Below are 18,057 nucleotides of genomic sequence, written 5' to 3' on the forward strand. Positions count from 1 at the left end.
TAAATATCTCAGATGGGTTTGGGACCTTAATTGAAAAGCAATTAACGAAAGGACGCTAATTATGTCCGATCGTTCGTCAACATCGCCTACGTTTTCCTGGAACACATGCAAATCATAACATAAATAATTAAGAGGCAAGGTAGTGGCTTGAATCAATGACGGAGCCAACACAATAGATACTTTTAAAAAACCTTTATCGATCAAATATAATTACAACTACCAAATATACATCTGCGCAGCTTGAGCTCCCAAAGACAAAATGCGGTATCACAGAAAGGAGATAAAAGAGCAGCGCTTCTTCATTTGTTCCCAGTGGCTTTGCATTCACAACTTTTCTAACTTCCGGAATTTATGCTATATTAAATGCAGTCTTTGAAGGTTTAGCAAATACGTTTATCACAAACATGTTTTTACAAATGAGACATCGTTTTCTTGTTACGCATCATTACGTTATCAGTTATGAGAGTAAAACCTAGGGCAAGAAAGGAAATAATAATGTGGAACATTTCATGCGCTGTTACAGGCCTGGCATTCCAACATACGTCATCTGTAATAAAGAACCAAATACTTCGTAAGCACTGTGGATTCGCTGACTCTACGATTTCTTTGTTTTGCTGATCTTGTGTTGTTTTATCTTGATTAACCCTCTTGTTACCAGCAGTGTTATCTTTGGCACATATGCATCTTTGTTTTGCTGATCTTGTGTTGTTTTATCTTGACTAACCCTCTTGTTACCAGCAGTGTTATCTTTGGCACATATGCATTTACTCCACAGTCTAAAGTGCTGTAAAACTCATGCAAGGCACTCAGCTTGAGAACTGGTGAAAGATTGTCAGCCGAAATACCAGTGCAAGAGTTAATAACATTCCGGACGCAGTGCAGAGAAATGATGGAGTAGTACTAGGATATTTGTGTTGTGGATTACGTAGGTTGGAGACCGTGCAGTCTCATGTTTTGTGGCCTTGACATATTTCTATCATCTATACCAGAAGGTTCCAACAATTTTTCACTCTCAAAAATTTTTAAGTGGAGAATCTTTCGAATGTCAGTAAAGGGAATGCACATTCTCAACCGGTACCGCGTTTGCTGTGCATGTTTTCGAGCACCATTCAAAGGCGTATTATATGTTCCTGTAATCTACTTATTTCTTACTTTTAGACAAACTAATTCACAAAAGTTTGACACTTTTTTCATCTTATTTTTTATTTTTTCGGCTGATAAATTCGTGAGTGTTAAATTCCAATTTTTACTTCATGCACGATTTTGGTGAATTTAACTCGGTGGCCCTGAAGAATACTGCCATCAGAGCAACATTTCAGCGATGACACGCGTTTCCCTGCAACCGCTTACGAGACAACAGAGCTAATCGTACGAACAACCACCGCAGTCTGCTCGCGAACGTACGCGATTTGATAATGCAACCGACTGCAGTATGCAGTTTAGTGTATGCTGTGGCTCCTGGACACAGGTACACTCCCACACAAATGCAGTTTAGGGGGTTGGAGTTTGCGAACTGTTTTGGTATTCTCTTGCAATCTCTGATGTCAGCAGTCACACGGAGCAGCATCTAGGCAGGACGACTGAAGATTTTCGTGATGCTCCGTGCATTTATGCGGCTAGGCTGACGCCAGGAACCGTAAGCGTGGCTGGTGGCGGAATTGTGCGGCCACGCTGCTGGGGTGGTCGGCTATTTCGCAACTGGTTCGCCTTGAAGCGATCACCGTGCCGGCACCAGGTGCCGCGCGACGCACCTGTGACGTGCGGACCGCATCCCGCGCCATCGCTAACTGCCAGCCGAACGCTCCACAGATCGTTAACACGTGCAAACTGTTCCAAATTCCCTTCGTCGTTGCATACACGTAGTGAGCCGTAGAAAAAAAGTGTCAGTACTGTCTCTTCTCTTACCCTTGTTCTGAATTATTGAGGGAAAATATACCGCAGATCCTTGATCAGTCTTCGAGCCCACATCCAACGCTGGGTCTCAAAAAATCCCTGTATGCCACTGCTCCCGAGCGAGGCGTCCAAGTACGTTCGAGAGGTACGGGACTGAAAACCCGGAGAATCCATTCGATTAAATTTTCCCGAAGTTTCCATAAATTGCCGGCCGAAGTGGCCAAGCGGTTCTAGGCGCCACAGTCTGGAGCCGTGCGACCGCAACGGTTGCAGGTTCGAATCCTGCCTCGGGCATCGATGTGTGTGATGTCCTTAGGTTAGTTAGGTTTAAGTAGTTCTAAGTTCTAGGGGACTGATGACCTTAGAAGTTAAGTCCCATAGTGCTCAGAGCCATTTGAACCATTTTTTTCCATAAACTGCCACTTTCCAATTCGGTTGAAGTACTAAGTGGTTGATAAAAGCGTTTAGGAACGCATATAGCTTTGCTTTGTTGTAAGAATAGCTTACTGTTGTGCGACTGACTCCAGTTGCTTTGAGGGGGGAAAACCTAGAGAAAGATTAGGGTTTATCGTACAGTCATTAGAGACGGAACAGGGCGTAAGGGGAAGGGGACGGGATGACGGGGGTGAGGGGCATGGCGAAGAAATCCTCTTCAAAGATGCCGTTCCAGCCTTTTGAGTAAAAGATTTCTACATCTACATTTATCTCTGCACACCGCAAATCATCGTACATTGCGTAGCGGAGTCTTCTTCGCGTACCACTAGCATTTTCACTCTCCCAAGATTAATTCGCGAATGGTGTGCTTGGAGAACGACTGTCGGCAAGCCTCTCGGTGAGCTCCGTATTTAGCGAAAGTGCGAGGAACGAGAAGCGGTCCGCACGCCACAGCTGCCCTCGTGTGGGAATTCATAACCGGCTCGGAGACAGTTTCAAGGAGAGCAAGTTGCGAAACAGCGGACAATCAACCCCTGGGACATAAACCGATGGGGATTTAGAATCCGACCCTAACAAAACGACTCCAGTGCAGTGCCTCAACTAGTATGCCAGTTCAGTCAGTTCAGCACACTGGACTCATATCCAGCAGGAACGGAATTTGCATTACTCCTAATCTTCCTATGTCAGTTTCTCCGAGTTGTTAAGCTTAAACTGTAGGTGATTTACTGTATCACTTCGGTCTATTTCCGGGATACTTTCGCAACAAGACGACGACCAGGTTCCCTGAGACTCCCTTGTGCATGGTCTCTAGTGAACTCCGTGTTGACAGAACAATAAACTCGCTTACGTTGCTTCTTTCCAGCACTTCTTCCCTCCTCTCACACTGCCTTGACTGAGACCAGGAGTAATGGTGCGGTATTGTACTCCTAGAAAGGATGGCAACAGAATTATGTAAACCAGATGTTTCGTTGTTTTGTGTGCCTCATCGTCCGAGGGGGCTTCCTGGCAGATCGAATCTGCAGGTCGCCTCCTTAGCAGTTTCCTCGACTTTTTATTGCAGTCCGTATCTCTTCGCGTAATTGTTTCCAGTTCATTCGACTTCGTCCGAAATCCCTAAAATGTATACAATAAAAGACCCTAATTTTAGTCACAAGAGGAGGCCACGACGTTGGAACCACAGATTTACTTCAAACTTTGTACACCTTTAGTAGGCCATTAAAACAGCATAATGTGCAACTAGTAAGGCGCAATACTCGCAATTCCGAGAAAATTGCAAGAGAAGTTTCACGCGGCAGTTCATGGTGGTCAAGTGGTTAGCACTCGAGCTTCGTAAAACAAATGTGTATGAGGCGACGGTCGACTCCCGCTCAAACATAATTATGAATCTATTTTTTTCATCATTGGTCATATTATTTAATTTATATGACACTTGAAAGATAATATAATGAAAAAAGAAAACCACGTATATTTGCATGAAGTTTCAATTTATGTTTTTCATGTCCGTATGAAAAATACCATTCTACAACGTGTGATGTCGAGAGCACATCCGACGAGTAATTGTACATTACTTTTGTAATCTGGCACATTGTGACTTACTATATTGTTGTTGTTGTTGTTGTTGTTGTTGTTGTCTTCAGTCCTGAGACTGGTTTGATGCAGCTCTCCATGCTACTCTATCCTGTGCAAGCTTCTTCATCTCCCAGTACTTACTGCAACCTACATCCTTCTGAATCTGCTTAGTGTATCCATCTCTTGGTCTCCCTCTACGATTTTTACCCTCCACGCTGCCCTCCAATGCCCAATTTGTGATCCTTTGATGCCTCAGAACATGTCCTAGCAACCGGTCTCTCCTTCTTGTCAAGTTGTGCCACAAACTTCTCTTCTCCCCAATCCTATTCAATACCCCCTCATTAGTTATGTGATCTACCCATCTAATCTTCAGCATTCTTCTGTAGCACCACATTTCGAAAGCTTCTATTCTCTTCTTGTCCAAACTATTTATCGTCCATGTTTCACTTCCATACATGGCTACACTCCATACAAATACTTTCAGAAACGTTTTCCTGACACTTAAATCAATACTCGATGTTAACAAATTTCTCTTCTTCAGAAACGCTTTCCTTGCCATTGCCAGTCTACATTTTATATCCTCTCTACTTCGACCATCATCAGTTATTTTGCTCCCCAAATAGCAAAACTCTTTTACTACTTTAATTGTCTCATTTCCTAATCTAATTCCCTCAGCATCACCCGACTTAATTCGACTACATTCCATTATCCTCGTTTTGCTTTTGTTGATGTTCATCTTGTATCCTCCTTTCAAGACACTGTCCATCCCGTTCAACTGCTCTTCCAAGTCCTTTGCTGTCTCTGACAGAATTACAATGTCATCGGCGAACCTCAACGTTTTTATTTCTTCTCCATGGACTTTAATACCTACTCCGAATTTTTCTTTTGTTTCCTTTACTGCTTGCTCAATATAGAGATTGAATAACATAGGGGAGAGACTACAACCATGTCTCACTCCCTTCCCAACTGCTGCTTCCCTTTCATGCCCCTCGATCCTTATAATTGTCATCCGGTTCCTGTATAAATTTCAAACAGCCTTTCGCCCCCAGTATTTTACCCTTGCCACCTTTAGAATTTGAAAGAGAGTATTCCAGTCAACATTGTCAAAAGCTTTCCCTAAGTCTACAAATGCAAGAAATCTAGGTTTGCCTTTCCTTAATCTATTTTCTAAGATAAGTCGTAGGCTTAGTATTGCCTCACGTGTTCCAACATTTCTGCGGAATCCAAACTGATCCTCGCCGAGGTCGGCTTCTACCAATTTTTCCATTCGTCTGTAAAGAATTCGCGTTAGTATTTTGCAGCTGTGACTTATTAAACTGATAATTCGGTAATTTTCACATCTGTCAACACCTGCTTTCTTTGGGATTGGAATTATTATATTCTTCTTGAAGTCTGAGGGTATTTCGCTTGTCTCATACTTCTTGCTCACCAGATGGTAGAGTTTTGTCAGGACTGGCTCTCCCAAGGCCGTCAGTAGTTCCAATGGAATGTTGTCTACTGCCGGGGCGTTGTTTCGACTCAGGTCTTTCAGTGCTCTGTCAAACTCTTCACGCAGTATCGTATCTCCCATTTCATCTTCATCTACATCCTCTTCCATTTCCATAATACTGTCCTCAAGTACATCGCCCTTGTATAAACCCTCTATATACTCCTTCCACCTTTCTGCTTTCCCTTCTTTGCTTAGAACTGGGTTTCCATCAGAGCTCTTGATATTCATACATTTCTCCAAAGGTCTCTTTAATTTTCCTGTAGGCAGTATCTATATTACCCCTAGTGAGATAAGCCTCTACGTCCTTACATTTGTCCTCTAGCCATCCCTGCTTAGCCATTTTGCACTTCCTGTCGATATAATTTTTGAGGCGTTTGTATTCCCTTTTGCCTGCTTCATTTAGTGCGTTTTTATATTTTCTCCTTTCATCAATTAAATTCAATATTTCTTCTGTTACCCAAGGATTTCTACTAGCCCTCGTCTTTTGACCTACTTGATCCTCTGCTGCCTTGACTATTTCATCCCTCAGAGCTACCCATTCTTCTTCTACTGTATTTCTTTCCCCCATTCCTGTCAATTGTTCCCTTATGCTCTCCATGAAACTCTGTACAACCTCTGGTTCTTTCAGTTTATCCAGGTCCCATATGCTTAAATTCCCACCTTTTTGCAGTTTCTTCAGTTTTAATCTACAGTTCATAACCAACAGATTGTGGTCAGTGTCCATATTTGCCCCCTGGAAATGTCTTACAATTTAAAACCTGGTTCCTAAATCTCTGTCTTACCATTATATATTCTATCTGATACCTTCTAGCATCTCCAGGATTCTTCCATGTATACAACCTTCTTTTACGATTCTTGAACCAAGTGTTAGGTATGATTAGGTTATGCTCTGTACAAAATTCTACCAGACGGCTTCCTCTTTCATTTCTCTCCCCCAATCCATATTCACCCACTATGTTTCCTTCTCTCCCTTTTCCTAGTCTCGAATTCCAGTCACCCATGACTATTAAATTTTCGTCTCCCTTCACTACCTGAATAATTTCTTTTATCTCATCATACATTTCATCAATTTCTTCATCATCTGCTGAGCTAGTTGGCATATAAACTTGTACTACTGTAGTAGGCACGGGCTTCGTGTCTATCTTGGCCACAATAATGCGTTCACTATGCTGTTGGTAGTAGCTTACCCGCACTCCTATTTTTTTATTCATTATTAAACCTACTCCTGCATTACCCCTATTTGATTTTGTATTTATAACCCTGTATTCACCTGACCAAAAGTCTTGTTCTTCGTGCCACCGAACTTCACTAATTCCCACTATATCTAACTTCAACCTATCCATTTCCCTTTTTAAATTTTCTAACCTACCTGCCCGATTAAGGGATCTGACATTCCACGCTCCGATCCGTAGAACGCCAGTTTTCTTTCTCCTGATAACGACGTTCTCCTTAGTAGTCCCCGCCCGGAGATCCGAATGGGCGACTATTTTACCTCCGGAATATTTTACCCAAGAGGACGCCATCATCATTTAACCATACAGTAAAGCTGCATGCCCTCGGGAAAAATTACGGCTGTAGTTTCCCCTTGCTTTAAGCCGTTCGCAGTACCAGCACAGCAAGGCCGTTTTGGTTAGTGTTGCAAGGCTAGATCAGTCAATCATCCAGACTGTTGCCCCTGCAACTACTGAAAAGGCTGCTGCCCCTCTTCAGGAACCACACGTTTGTCTGGCCTCTCAACAGATACCCCTCCGTTGTGGTTGCACCTACAGTACGGCCATCTGTATCGCTGAGGCATGCAAGCCTCCCCACCAACGGCAAGGTCCATAGTTCATGGGGGTACTATATTACTGATTGCGAATAACGTCATTTGCATCATTGTTTATCGAGGTGTGACTTGAACTTCCCAAGCCTGTCTCTTGTCCTTGAAAATTTAAGTAGAAATAGCTAATAGTCAAATACCATATGAAATTCACTACAACTTTATGAAAATGCACGTGGCTGTTTTATTATGTTACCTCTCAAATGTCATATAAATTAAATAGTGTAACCAGTGATTAAAAAGCAATTGGATTCGAACCGCCGCCTCGTTCAGAACCCGCTTGCGACGCGCGAACGCTATCAATTGGACCTCAGTGACTTGCTGTGACTTGAACATTCGCACAGATACATCAGTTACATAACAGACGCGTAAAACTCCTCTTGCGATTTTCTCAGACTTGCCAGAGTAGTGCACCTTACTACTTGCACATTATGCTGTTTTAATGGGCCACTAATTGAAGTAAATTCGTGACCCCACGTCGTGGCCTCTCTTTGTCGGTGTATGGAATTTAGCTATACTCCAGTCAGTTCTCATACTCTCCAAACCCACTCTCGAACTTACAAAATGTGTTTCAAAATTACAGGGCAGACAAGTCAAAACCAGAGTAATTGTAAGGTGGACAACAAAGGAAATATTCGAAATATAAAACTAGTATTTCACACAGACGTATTCAAATGATGAATGGAAGATAGAGAACACAACAGGAAGCCAGCATACTAGTCGGAAACCTTTCCGCATCAGTTTTCCTGTAGACCAACTCGTTAGACGACAGGACAACGAGAACCCAACTAAAAGCCGTGCTGACCCAATATTGTGTCATCTGCGTCATTCTGATCAGCAAGCCGAACATGGGGTCACAGCTGGAGGAGTATGGTTCCATGGAGCTCGAATGAAAGCAGAATAACCATGCAGGCTGTATGCCACGGAGGTGGTGTGACTTTGAGAAAATGGGTCACTCCAGTTGGGTCACTCTTCTTCATGTTGGTCATGGATATTTCTGGAACTGAAAGCCGTGCTGACCCAATATTGTGTCGTCTGCGTCATTCTGATCAGCAAGCTGAACATGGGGTCACAACTGGAGGAGTATGGTTCCATGGAGCTCAAATGAAAGCAGAATAACCATGCAGGCTGTATGCCACGGAGGTGGTGTGACTTTGAGAAAATGGGTCACTCCAGTTGGGTCACTCTTCTTCATGTTGGTCATGGATATTTCTGGAACTGAAAGCCGTGCTGACCCAATATTGTGTCGTCTGCGTCATTCTGATCAGCAAGCCGAACATGGGGTCACAGCTGGAGGAGTATGGTTCCATGGAGCTCGAATGAAAGCAGAATAACCATGCAGGCTGTATGCCACGCAGGTGGTGTGACTTTGAGAAAATGGGTCACTCCAGTTGGGTCACTCTTCTTCATGTTGGTCATGGATATTTCTGGAAGTGTCTGTTTTTGTTAGAACTAAAATTCAGAGTGTTCATTGATTAATGCGCTAGATCTATACGATTATAACAAACGAAATTTTCGAGTTGATTAGAAACGTAACTTGTATCATCAGCAGCATTGTCATTTCCACAATACTGCCCAAAGAACCTTTTGTAATTCCTGTATTTGTTCCCTACGAGAGCAGCAGAAGCTCGCAGAGAGAAAAGCCCGGCATCCGTCTAAGTGGTCAAACGCTGATTACCACTACCTGTCACTGTAGCTGTTTATATGCTCGACAAGCCGGTTTGGTCTGGTAATGAATTCATTTGTTATAGAGACTGGCAATTTACCACTGATGCTACATACTGCGCATAAATTGCTGGAAATATGCAGTACTGTTCATTTTAACAGTCACAGCTGTTAAATTTAAGGAGGTAGGATATGCGTCCTGAGCTATTTAAATTGGCACGACCACATAAAACTGGCTGGAGGAAAAGCAAAAGTCCGACTCTAGCGTGGTTAGGATAATTTTGTTGTGGAGGAGTGTACCGTTAAAACTCGGAAAACGTACGTTCCTACAAGAGTCAAGCGGTTTACTACGCCCTCCACATGCATCTCTCGAAATGACTGAAGACCGTAAAATCAGAGCAGTGCCTGCTCTTGCTGACGCTTGCTCACTGTCGCATACAATTTACGTGTAGAAAAGATAAGATGGGAAATTGTACGAAATGTAGATGTGGATGTAGATCAACGTTGATGACATTTCCACTCCTTCTGTCGTAAAATGAACTGTGAAAAACTGAAGATGGCGCGGAGTCGCCGTTATTTAGATCGTACTTCTCTCTGAAACTTCGATTTCCAGCCCGTAAAAAGACGTAGAGGATCGACCACATACCAGCAAACATAGAGATTCCTATAACGGACAGCATTATCTATGTGTTATGATGCTCGATCTTGTCTCACTCTCAGTTCTCAAATAAATAACTTGAAATCTTATTCTTAGTCGGGAGTTCATGCACGAACAAAACCGTTTAACGCAAGTAGAAATGAGTTGTGGCTATAATAACTGTAGGGGGGAGGGGCGACGACATGTTTCCTTATATGTGACGTTATAGGTACATGTCTGTACCTTCAGAGGAAACATGTAGCGTCAGAGGAACGATATGTTCCTGGAAACGCTTGACTTACTTCAGAGGTCTCGCGAGTTCGCTTTTAACATATGCTCTCCGCAAAACTTTGCCCGCACATCGGCTTCCTTCTGCTAACAACCATTTTGTCAGAATTCCCACGACGCTAACATGCTGCTGCGACTCCTTCTGCATGAACGTTAGAATAAAGCGATACTCTGGGCAACAGCGTGTGTTTGTAAGGCACACCAAAGTTTTTACTGGAACGAGAATCTGCACCATGCAATATGCTATTAGGATATCAGTACTGAAAAGAGCAATAATAATTATAACAGATAGCAAACACTTACATATTTTGTTGGCGAAATATATAACTAAATAAAGTAATGGAAGTTCATCCGCTGACCAGGCTTTAAGCATCCGTGATGCCTCACGTCAGCAGAATTCGTCCATCCTCTCGGCGTAACTGACTCTATCCAGATATAAATAATATGGTGTTCGGAATGAGAGAGGAAAAGTGATGTGAACTTGCCAGATGTTTTAATAATTACCAGATACATCGTTAAAGCTGAAATCAGACGGATTTCGACCAAGGGTTTCTCAGGAAATATCAGGTCTGTAAATGCTCTTTCGTACCTTCCTAATTTCCCAATGCCAGACTGGAAAGATACATAAATGTAGAAAGGAGCCAATAATTGTGTGATCAAGCTAACGAAACCGAACCAAAGGTACGTCTTAGTTAACGTAAGGCGTACAGTGTTTAGAGAAACGTGGAAGAAAACAACTGTAATTGAACCTAACTATTAAAAATGATCAACTGACCACCTCGATTTACCAATGTTTCCTGCACCTCGCTAATAGCAACTAATATTCCGCTTGACGTGACAAAATGTTGTCAGGTCAGAAAGGATGTGTAGCTCATAATCTCTAACGGTGAATTACAAATCTTCGAGAAAATTAAGAACCTCAACAGCAACAAATTGCAATGAGATACCTCGTGCGAGTGGTGAGCGAGGTGGCTTAGGAATTCAGACACAATATTCCTATTCTGGAGCGGCGGCTTCAATTCTGTGTTCTTATTATCCAGATTGAAGTTGTTCATGGATTACGTAAATAGCTATTCAAGTCAACGCTTCTGAACAGTTGTATGGGAAAGGTTTCTGACCGCAGTAGTTCTCATCCAAAGAGCGCAAATTAGACCTGAAACGTGGTGTCGTTTGACATAGTCTTGATATGGTGTCTTAAGAACGCGCGAGAGTCATAAACTGGAGTACTGGAGAGGAAGTGAATTTGGCCGGTTACTAGTCTGCTGGAGAACCACCGGCACGTAGCGGATGTGGAGGCGACGTGAAGAACTTGGCGTCAGAGGTCGACTGGAGGTCACCCACATCCCATCTGCAACGCATGAGAAAGGCTGCGCCTTGCCGTTTACATCAATTCTAGTGTCGGCCCTACTTCCTGTTCCAGCTGCGTGCACGATTTTCTTCTACGAGGCGTTCATTGCTATTATTTGGGAGACATCGCTCCAAATCGATTTCTGCGTGTTATTTCCACAGTTCCTACATGTACGTAATTTGCCAGACCACCATACAACCACGGATCATTTAGATATTGGTTGCGTCACTATTGAAAGGCTATCCTTTCTAGGATAGTTCATTTTGTTCTACGCATTCGGGACCTGCCGACGTGACATCCTGACCTGTCCACACTCAAGTGACTTTCCTGTCACTCCAGAGGAAATGTTCCGCCAGTGGCCTTGCCAGGTTTGACCACCTCGTCGCCCTCCTCTAATCATGTTTGTCAGAACTAAGATGCAGCTCTCGGTCGATGACACATAAACCGCAGTTGAAATGGGGAGAAAAAGTGAAATTTTACTCTCACGTTTGTACTTGAAACACCGTAGTCTTGCTAGACAACTCATCATTTACGTTTACACTACTCAAGCCGGAGTCTGCTGAATGGCGGTGATTATTTGCTGTCTTTACTGTCATTCTGGTCATTCTCCTCCTCTCCCCCTATCGTGTTGACAAACAAAACAAACAAAAGAGTTGTATACTCAGTCCTTCGTGTGATACTGTCGGTCTCTGAGTTCTCTTTTTTACAGACGTTTCGTTTTTTCGATAAACCTGTTAGTTTGTGCTTAGAGAACGATGAACATTAGTTACGGTGTGCTTTGTGTTTTTCGGTGGGCCCAGAAGCTTGTCAGAGACTATCTAGCATCATTTATTCGGTACTAGAAAACACACTATTGGCGAAATGTGAATGATCAAATGGAAATTGCTGTGGCGTCAATCTATGGCAGAAACAGAAGGAACAAATTCAGTAATGCGGATCACTTGTCTCATGATAATGCAGACAGAATTGGCGTGAAGTATCCCCCCCCTCCCCCCCCCCCCCCGTATGATATTATTACGGTCTACAGTCCACTGACTGGTTTTATGCATCTCTCTGTAATCCTCACATCTCTGCACAACTACTGCAGCCTACATCCATTTGAACCTGCTTATTGTACTAACTCTTGGTCTTCCTCTAGACTACCCCCCCCCCTCCCCCCGCCCACACACAATTCCTTCCATAACCAAGCAGACAATTCCTTGATGCCTCAAGATGTGTCCTGTCAACTAATCACCGCTTTTAGTCAAATTGTGCCACAAAGACCTCTCTAATTTGATTCTGTACCTCTTCATTACTTATTCGATCGACCAATCTAATTTTCAGCCTTCTTCTGTAGCACCTCATTCAAGGGTGTCTCTTCTTTTCTTTCGAACTGCTTATCCTCCACGTTGCACTTCGGCACAGAAAATCTTCAGATATGAGTTCCTAAAATTTAAATTTATACTCGATGTTGTCAAACTCCTCTTTCTCAGAAAAGGTTTTATTGCTAGTGCTAATTCGCATTTTGTGTCCTGTTTACTGCGGCCATCGCCAGTTATTTTGGTGCCTAAATAACAAACTTCAAAGTTTCATTTCTTACCTCTGAACTTTAATTTCTTAATTTCTCCTTGGTGTCCCCTACCTGCTTGTTCAATGTGCAAATTGAATAACATCGGTGGTGTGTTACAACCTTTCGCTTCCCGTGTGTTATCTCTGCTGCCTTCAAAAATTCAAAGGCTGTAATCCAGTTAACGTTTTCAAAAGCTTTTTCGAAATTAAAAATGCCATAAACATGGGTTTGCCTTTCTTCCGCTTGTCTTCTAAGACAAGTCGTAGGGTTAGTATTGCTTCGCATGTTCCTACATTTTTCCAGAACCCAACCCGATCTTCTCCAAGGTCGGCCTCTGTCAGTTTTCCATTTTTTGTAAATAATCGGTGACAATATTTTTCAGCCATGGCTTATAAAATTAACGGTCCGATGGTATTCACACCCGGCAGCACTTCTCTCTCTCTCTCTCTCTCTTTCTTCTTCTTCTTTTTTTTTAATAGGAATTAATTATTACGTTCATCTTGAAGTCTGAGGATATTTGACCCGTTTTGTAAATCTTGCCCGCCAGATCGAATAGTTTTGTCGTACCTGGCTCTCCTAAGGATCTTAAAATTTGTGAGGGAATATCGGCTACTCCAGCGGTCTTGTTTCGACTTAGATCTTTCAGTATTCTTTCAAATTCTTCTCGCAGTATGATATCTCCATTTTCTTCATTTATTTTTTCTTCCCTTTCTAAATTTAATCTCCATTTCCTTTGTATAAACTTCCCATATATTCGTTTCACCTTTCCCTTCCCGCTGAATTTTGCGTTGCCATCTGAGCTCTCTTCTCTCCAAAGGTCTGCCCGCATCTCGTGGTCGTGCGGTAGCGTTCTCGCTTCCCACGCCCGGGTTCCCGGGTTCGATTCCCGGCGGGGTCAGGGATTTTCTCTGCCTCGTGATGGCTGGGTGTTGTGTGCTGTCCTTAGGTTAGTTAGGTTTAAGTAGTTCTAAGTTCTAGGGGACTTATGACCACGGCAGTTGAGTCCCATAGTGCTCAGAGCCATTTGAACCATTTTTTCTCCAAAGGTCTACTTAATTTTCTTATAAGAGGGAATTGACGCATGGTGCAGGGAAAGGCAATTGAATCTCAATGTAGACAAGTGTAATGTGCTGCGAATACGTAGAAAGAAAGATCCTTTATCATTTACCCACAATATAGCAGGTCAGCAACTGGAAGCAGTTAATTCCATAAATTATCTGGAATTAGGCATTAAGAGTGATCTCAAATGGAATGTCCATATAAAATTAATCGTCGGTAAAGCAGATGCCAGACTGAGATTCATTGAAAGTATCCTAAGGAAATGTAGTCCGAAAACAAAGGAAGTAGGTTACAATACACTTGTTCGCCCACTGCTTGAATACTGCTCACCGGTGTGGGATCCGTACCAGATAGGGTTGATAGAATAGGTAAAGAAGATCCAACGGAGAGCAGCGCGCTTCGTTACACGATCATATAGCAATCCTGAAAGCGTTACGGATATGATAGATAAACTCCAGTGGAAGAATCTGCAGGAGGGACGTTCAGTAGCTCGGTACGGGCTTTTGTTGAAGTTTCGAGAACATAACTTCACCGAGGAGTCAAGCAGTATATTTCTTCCTCCTAGGTCTATCTCGCGAAGAGACTATGAGGATAAAATCAGAAAGATTAGAGCCCACACAGAGGCATACCGACAATCTTTCTTTCCACGAACAATACGAGACTGGAATAGAAGGGAGAACCGATAGAGGTACTCAAGGTACCCTCCTCCACACACCGTCAGGTGGTTTGCGGAGTATGGATTTAGATGTAGATGTAGATCCATAGTCATGCATGCTTCTACAGTCTTCCTTTTGTCTTCCAGACCGTCCTGCTTAGCCATTTTCCTTTTTTATTCAGTCTCATTTTTGGACGCCTGTATTCCTTCTCGCCAGCCTCATTTGCTGCATTTTTGTATATCCTTCTTTCGTCACTTTAAATACAGTATCTCTTGTGTTATCCAAGCATTTCTGCAATCCCTTTTTTCAGGGTGCGGAAGAGATGAATAGAAAATTAATGTATGCGTAAAACAGTGTTTCCGGACACGATTTCTTCGCCTCAGATGATGCTCCCGTCAAATCACGGTTGATCAACCGACTTAAAATTGTGTGTGGTAGAGTCTCACAGTAGGATAACAGGTCACTAGTGCCTATCGGCTCACAGGAAATGCCTTATACATAGTTGTGGGTCCTTCTCGCACTGCGAAGTGTTGTGAGCGGTGTGGATAACTACCTTGATACGCTCTGTGAGTAGTTTCTTAGCGGTACTTAGCAGTACTTTCCTAGCAAAATAACAAAAAGTTGTACCGTAGTCATTTTGAAGGTAGGAAGTAGGAGCTTAGTTATTAGAATTGAAGAAAATGTATCGCGACAATAACCATCAAGCTGCTTTTTTTTTTCCCTCCATGCATCCCTTTAGCCCAACCTATCGTTCACCTAATTTCGCCTTCAGTGGCAAAGATTTTTGGAGCTTTTTTTGCTCCATTTGGTTTCTGTCCTCGGGAAATTATTTTTATTCTCTCTCGAAATTAAACTTCTTTACGTTTGAGGACAAAAATCTTTACCTCCGGCATATGGCACGGTGTCGACTGTATTTCGTAAACGAAAGCTGCTCTTCTTATTGCAATCTAGAATTCATAAAAGCGAGCAAAACAGCGAATTAGCATCTCGAATAGGCCTTAAAATCTTCTTTTTTGCTATCTAAAATGTTAAATAAAAATTATAAAAAGGGAAAAAGTATTTTTGTCAGTTCACTATTTATGAACCGGGCAAAATTGTGGATGTGGAAATGCATGGCGGGGGGCGCGGATCTGTTGAAAGAGCGTGGCTTATCCCACCGTTGAAGTATAAGTTATGTTAGCTGAATTAAATTTATTGAAGTGGAATGAATGGGGATGGAAGCAATGAAATGCAATAACATGAAATTATAGGGTGGTTATAAGTAAACTTCCACCACTTGAAGCAGTATAGCGGAAAACTATTTACTGTATGGGTAAATAGTGGCTTCATAGGAATGATGTTCAGACTGTGCGCTACAGGATTTGCTTTCTTAGTACTGTTAATGTCATGACTTGGCGTTAGGCGCCGGTGTTGGTTCGGCGGCGTAGGGACTCGGAGCCACGCGGGGTAGCCACGCGGTCTTGGCCGCCTTGCTACGGTTCACACGGCTCCCCACCTTGGAGGTTCGAGTCCTCCCTCGGGCACAGTGTGTGTGCTGGCCTTAGCGTAAGACAGTTTAAGTTAGATTAAGTAGTGTGTAAGGCTAGGGACCGATGACCTCAGCAGCTTGCTCCCATAGGAACTTACTACCATACAGGAACTGGGACTCCAAGGACCAAGGACATGTAGCCTGAACGACGCACGTTACTGTGATATGTTACGCCAACGTGTGATCTCCGCTGTACGGGAGAGAGGTGCTTTGGACTTAGCTGTTTTAATGGACGATGGAGCTGCACCTCACATTGCTCATGATGTTGCTAGGTAAATCCGTAACATATTTAGAGGAAGCTGAATTACTGGGCAATCTTTCCAAACTGCGTGGCCACCAAGGTCGCCAGATTTCAGCACTTGTAATTTCTGGCTGTGGAGTTACCTGAATAACAGTGTTTATCAACCGGACACGAACATACGTTGGAGGTTGAAGATAAGTATAGCGAGGGAGGTAAGCAACATCCCGCCTCAGATGTTTGGGGCAGCAGTAGAATAATCACTGGTGAGGTTACAGGCTGTGGTATACAAATAACAAATGTTACTCCTCATGTGGAAATTAAAATGTCCATAAGGTACAATACATATGTAGAATTGTGGACAGTTGGGAATGTGAGTCTGACGGGAAGCGTGCAAGGGATAAGTCCCTGCAGTCGCGCTATTCATCTGTGTCCTCGGTGGCTCAGATGGATAGAGCGTCTGCCATGTAAGCAGGAGGTCCCGGGTTCGAGTCCCGGTCGGGGCACACATTTTCAGCTGTCCACATCGAGGTAAATCAACAACACCTGTCGGCAGCTGAGGGTTTCAGTTAGTCATCATTTATTCCAGGGAAAAGCTGCACGGTCATCAACAGTATCCGTTCTTTCGAGAACAGTTACTGTCTTCATATAAAATGTATTCCTTTCAATGGTTTATTCGTTATTTCTGTTCCCCTTGTCCTTAAAATTGTTTCCACAAACTTACATTGTTCTACCATCACTCGATTTTCATGGAGGTCCTCTCAGGTAGCGAAATTTTAATTATAATCACCTTGTAAATTACTGCCGGCCACTGTGGCCGAGCGGTTCTAGGCGCTTCAGTCCGGAACCACGCGGCTGCTACGATCGCATTCATTCCACTACTTAGGTTTACGTAGTTCTAAGTCCAGGGGACTGATGACCTCAGATGTTAAGTCCCATAGTGTTTAGAGCCGTTTGAACCAATTTTTTTTTTTTTGTAAATTACCGAAATCCATCTAGAAATGCTAATCTTGAATTACTAGCCTGACAGAAATTTTTACTCGTCCAACATGTTCATTAAATTACCGTCCAGGAATTCTGAACTAATTTCACGATTATCGTGTCATGACATTTTATGTCATTGATTTCATTCGCACTAGTGCCATTCTTTTCAGTTCCGTTAACGTTATTTCCGTTTCTGGTGATCTCATCACCACATATGTAAATACCGGTAGCTTACATTGTGTGATGTAATTAAATTCTTAGAATTGAAGAGATCGAAGGTGTACGTATGTTAGATTACGGTTACGAAATTGAAAATTTAAAATATGCGGAAGTATGTAACCCAGTTAGATATGCACACAACTTAAAGCAAGTTAGTGATCCTATTTTTTTATTTATTTGTTGACCCCTTTTTAAATACACCACACCCTATATAGCCTGGCCATTCAAAGCTTGTGCCTGGCCTGACGATGAGGGTTCTGCTGTTTTAGTTCTTCTTTAGAGATAAATGTAAATCTTTACTGATATACTAACGCCAAATAAGTTTTAGAATAAGGAATAAATACGAGCTGGGCAAAAGTCACCTGAAGTAGTTCCAAAATTGACTCTAACATAATGAACAGCGCGCTACACCGCGCTACACTGCAGTACGAGTATGCTTGCAGTTTTTCGTATTTAATGTACTATTATCGGCCTGTTTCTTTTCACGATCGAAAATTTCCTCAGTGGCTGTTTTGAGCTGCACTATATGAGAATGTCGATACCTTGTTATTTTAAGAGCTGTGTTTACTTTTTGTACGAAGTCTCATTGCGGCTGTGAATTTGCTGGTTTGTCAGTGTCGTGGATGGAAGGCATATTAAGGTGAAATCAGGTAACAACATCATGTTCATTCGCGCTGGAAA

The 18,057-nt window shown here is 42.7% G+C and overlaps 1 protein-coding gene and 1 non-coding gene across 3 annotated transcripts in view; both read left to right on the forward strand.

Annotated features, from left to right (window-relative positions):
- LOC126263704 (xaa-Pro dipeptidase) overlaps positions 1-18,057 on the forward strand; it is a 926,801-nt gene that overhangs the window by 562,670 nt on the left and 346,074 nt on the right. The window lies entirely within an intron of this gene.
- Trnat-ugu (transfer RNA threonine (anticodon UGU)) lies at positions 16,606-16,679 on the forward strand. Its single transcript has one exon. It is a non-coding gene; the product is annotated as a tRNA-Thr (tRNA).

Source organism: Schistocerca nitens, chromosome 6 (genome assembly GCF_023898315.1).
Source record: "Schistocerca nitens isolate TAMUIC-IGC-003100 chromosome 6, iqSchNite1.1, whole genome shotgun sequence".
NCBI classification, from domain to species: Eukaryota; Metazoa; Arthropoda; class Insecta; order Orthoptera; family Acrididae; genus Schistocerca; species Schistocerca nitens.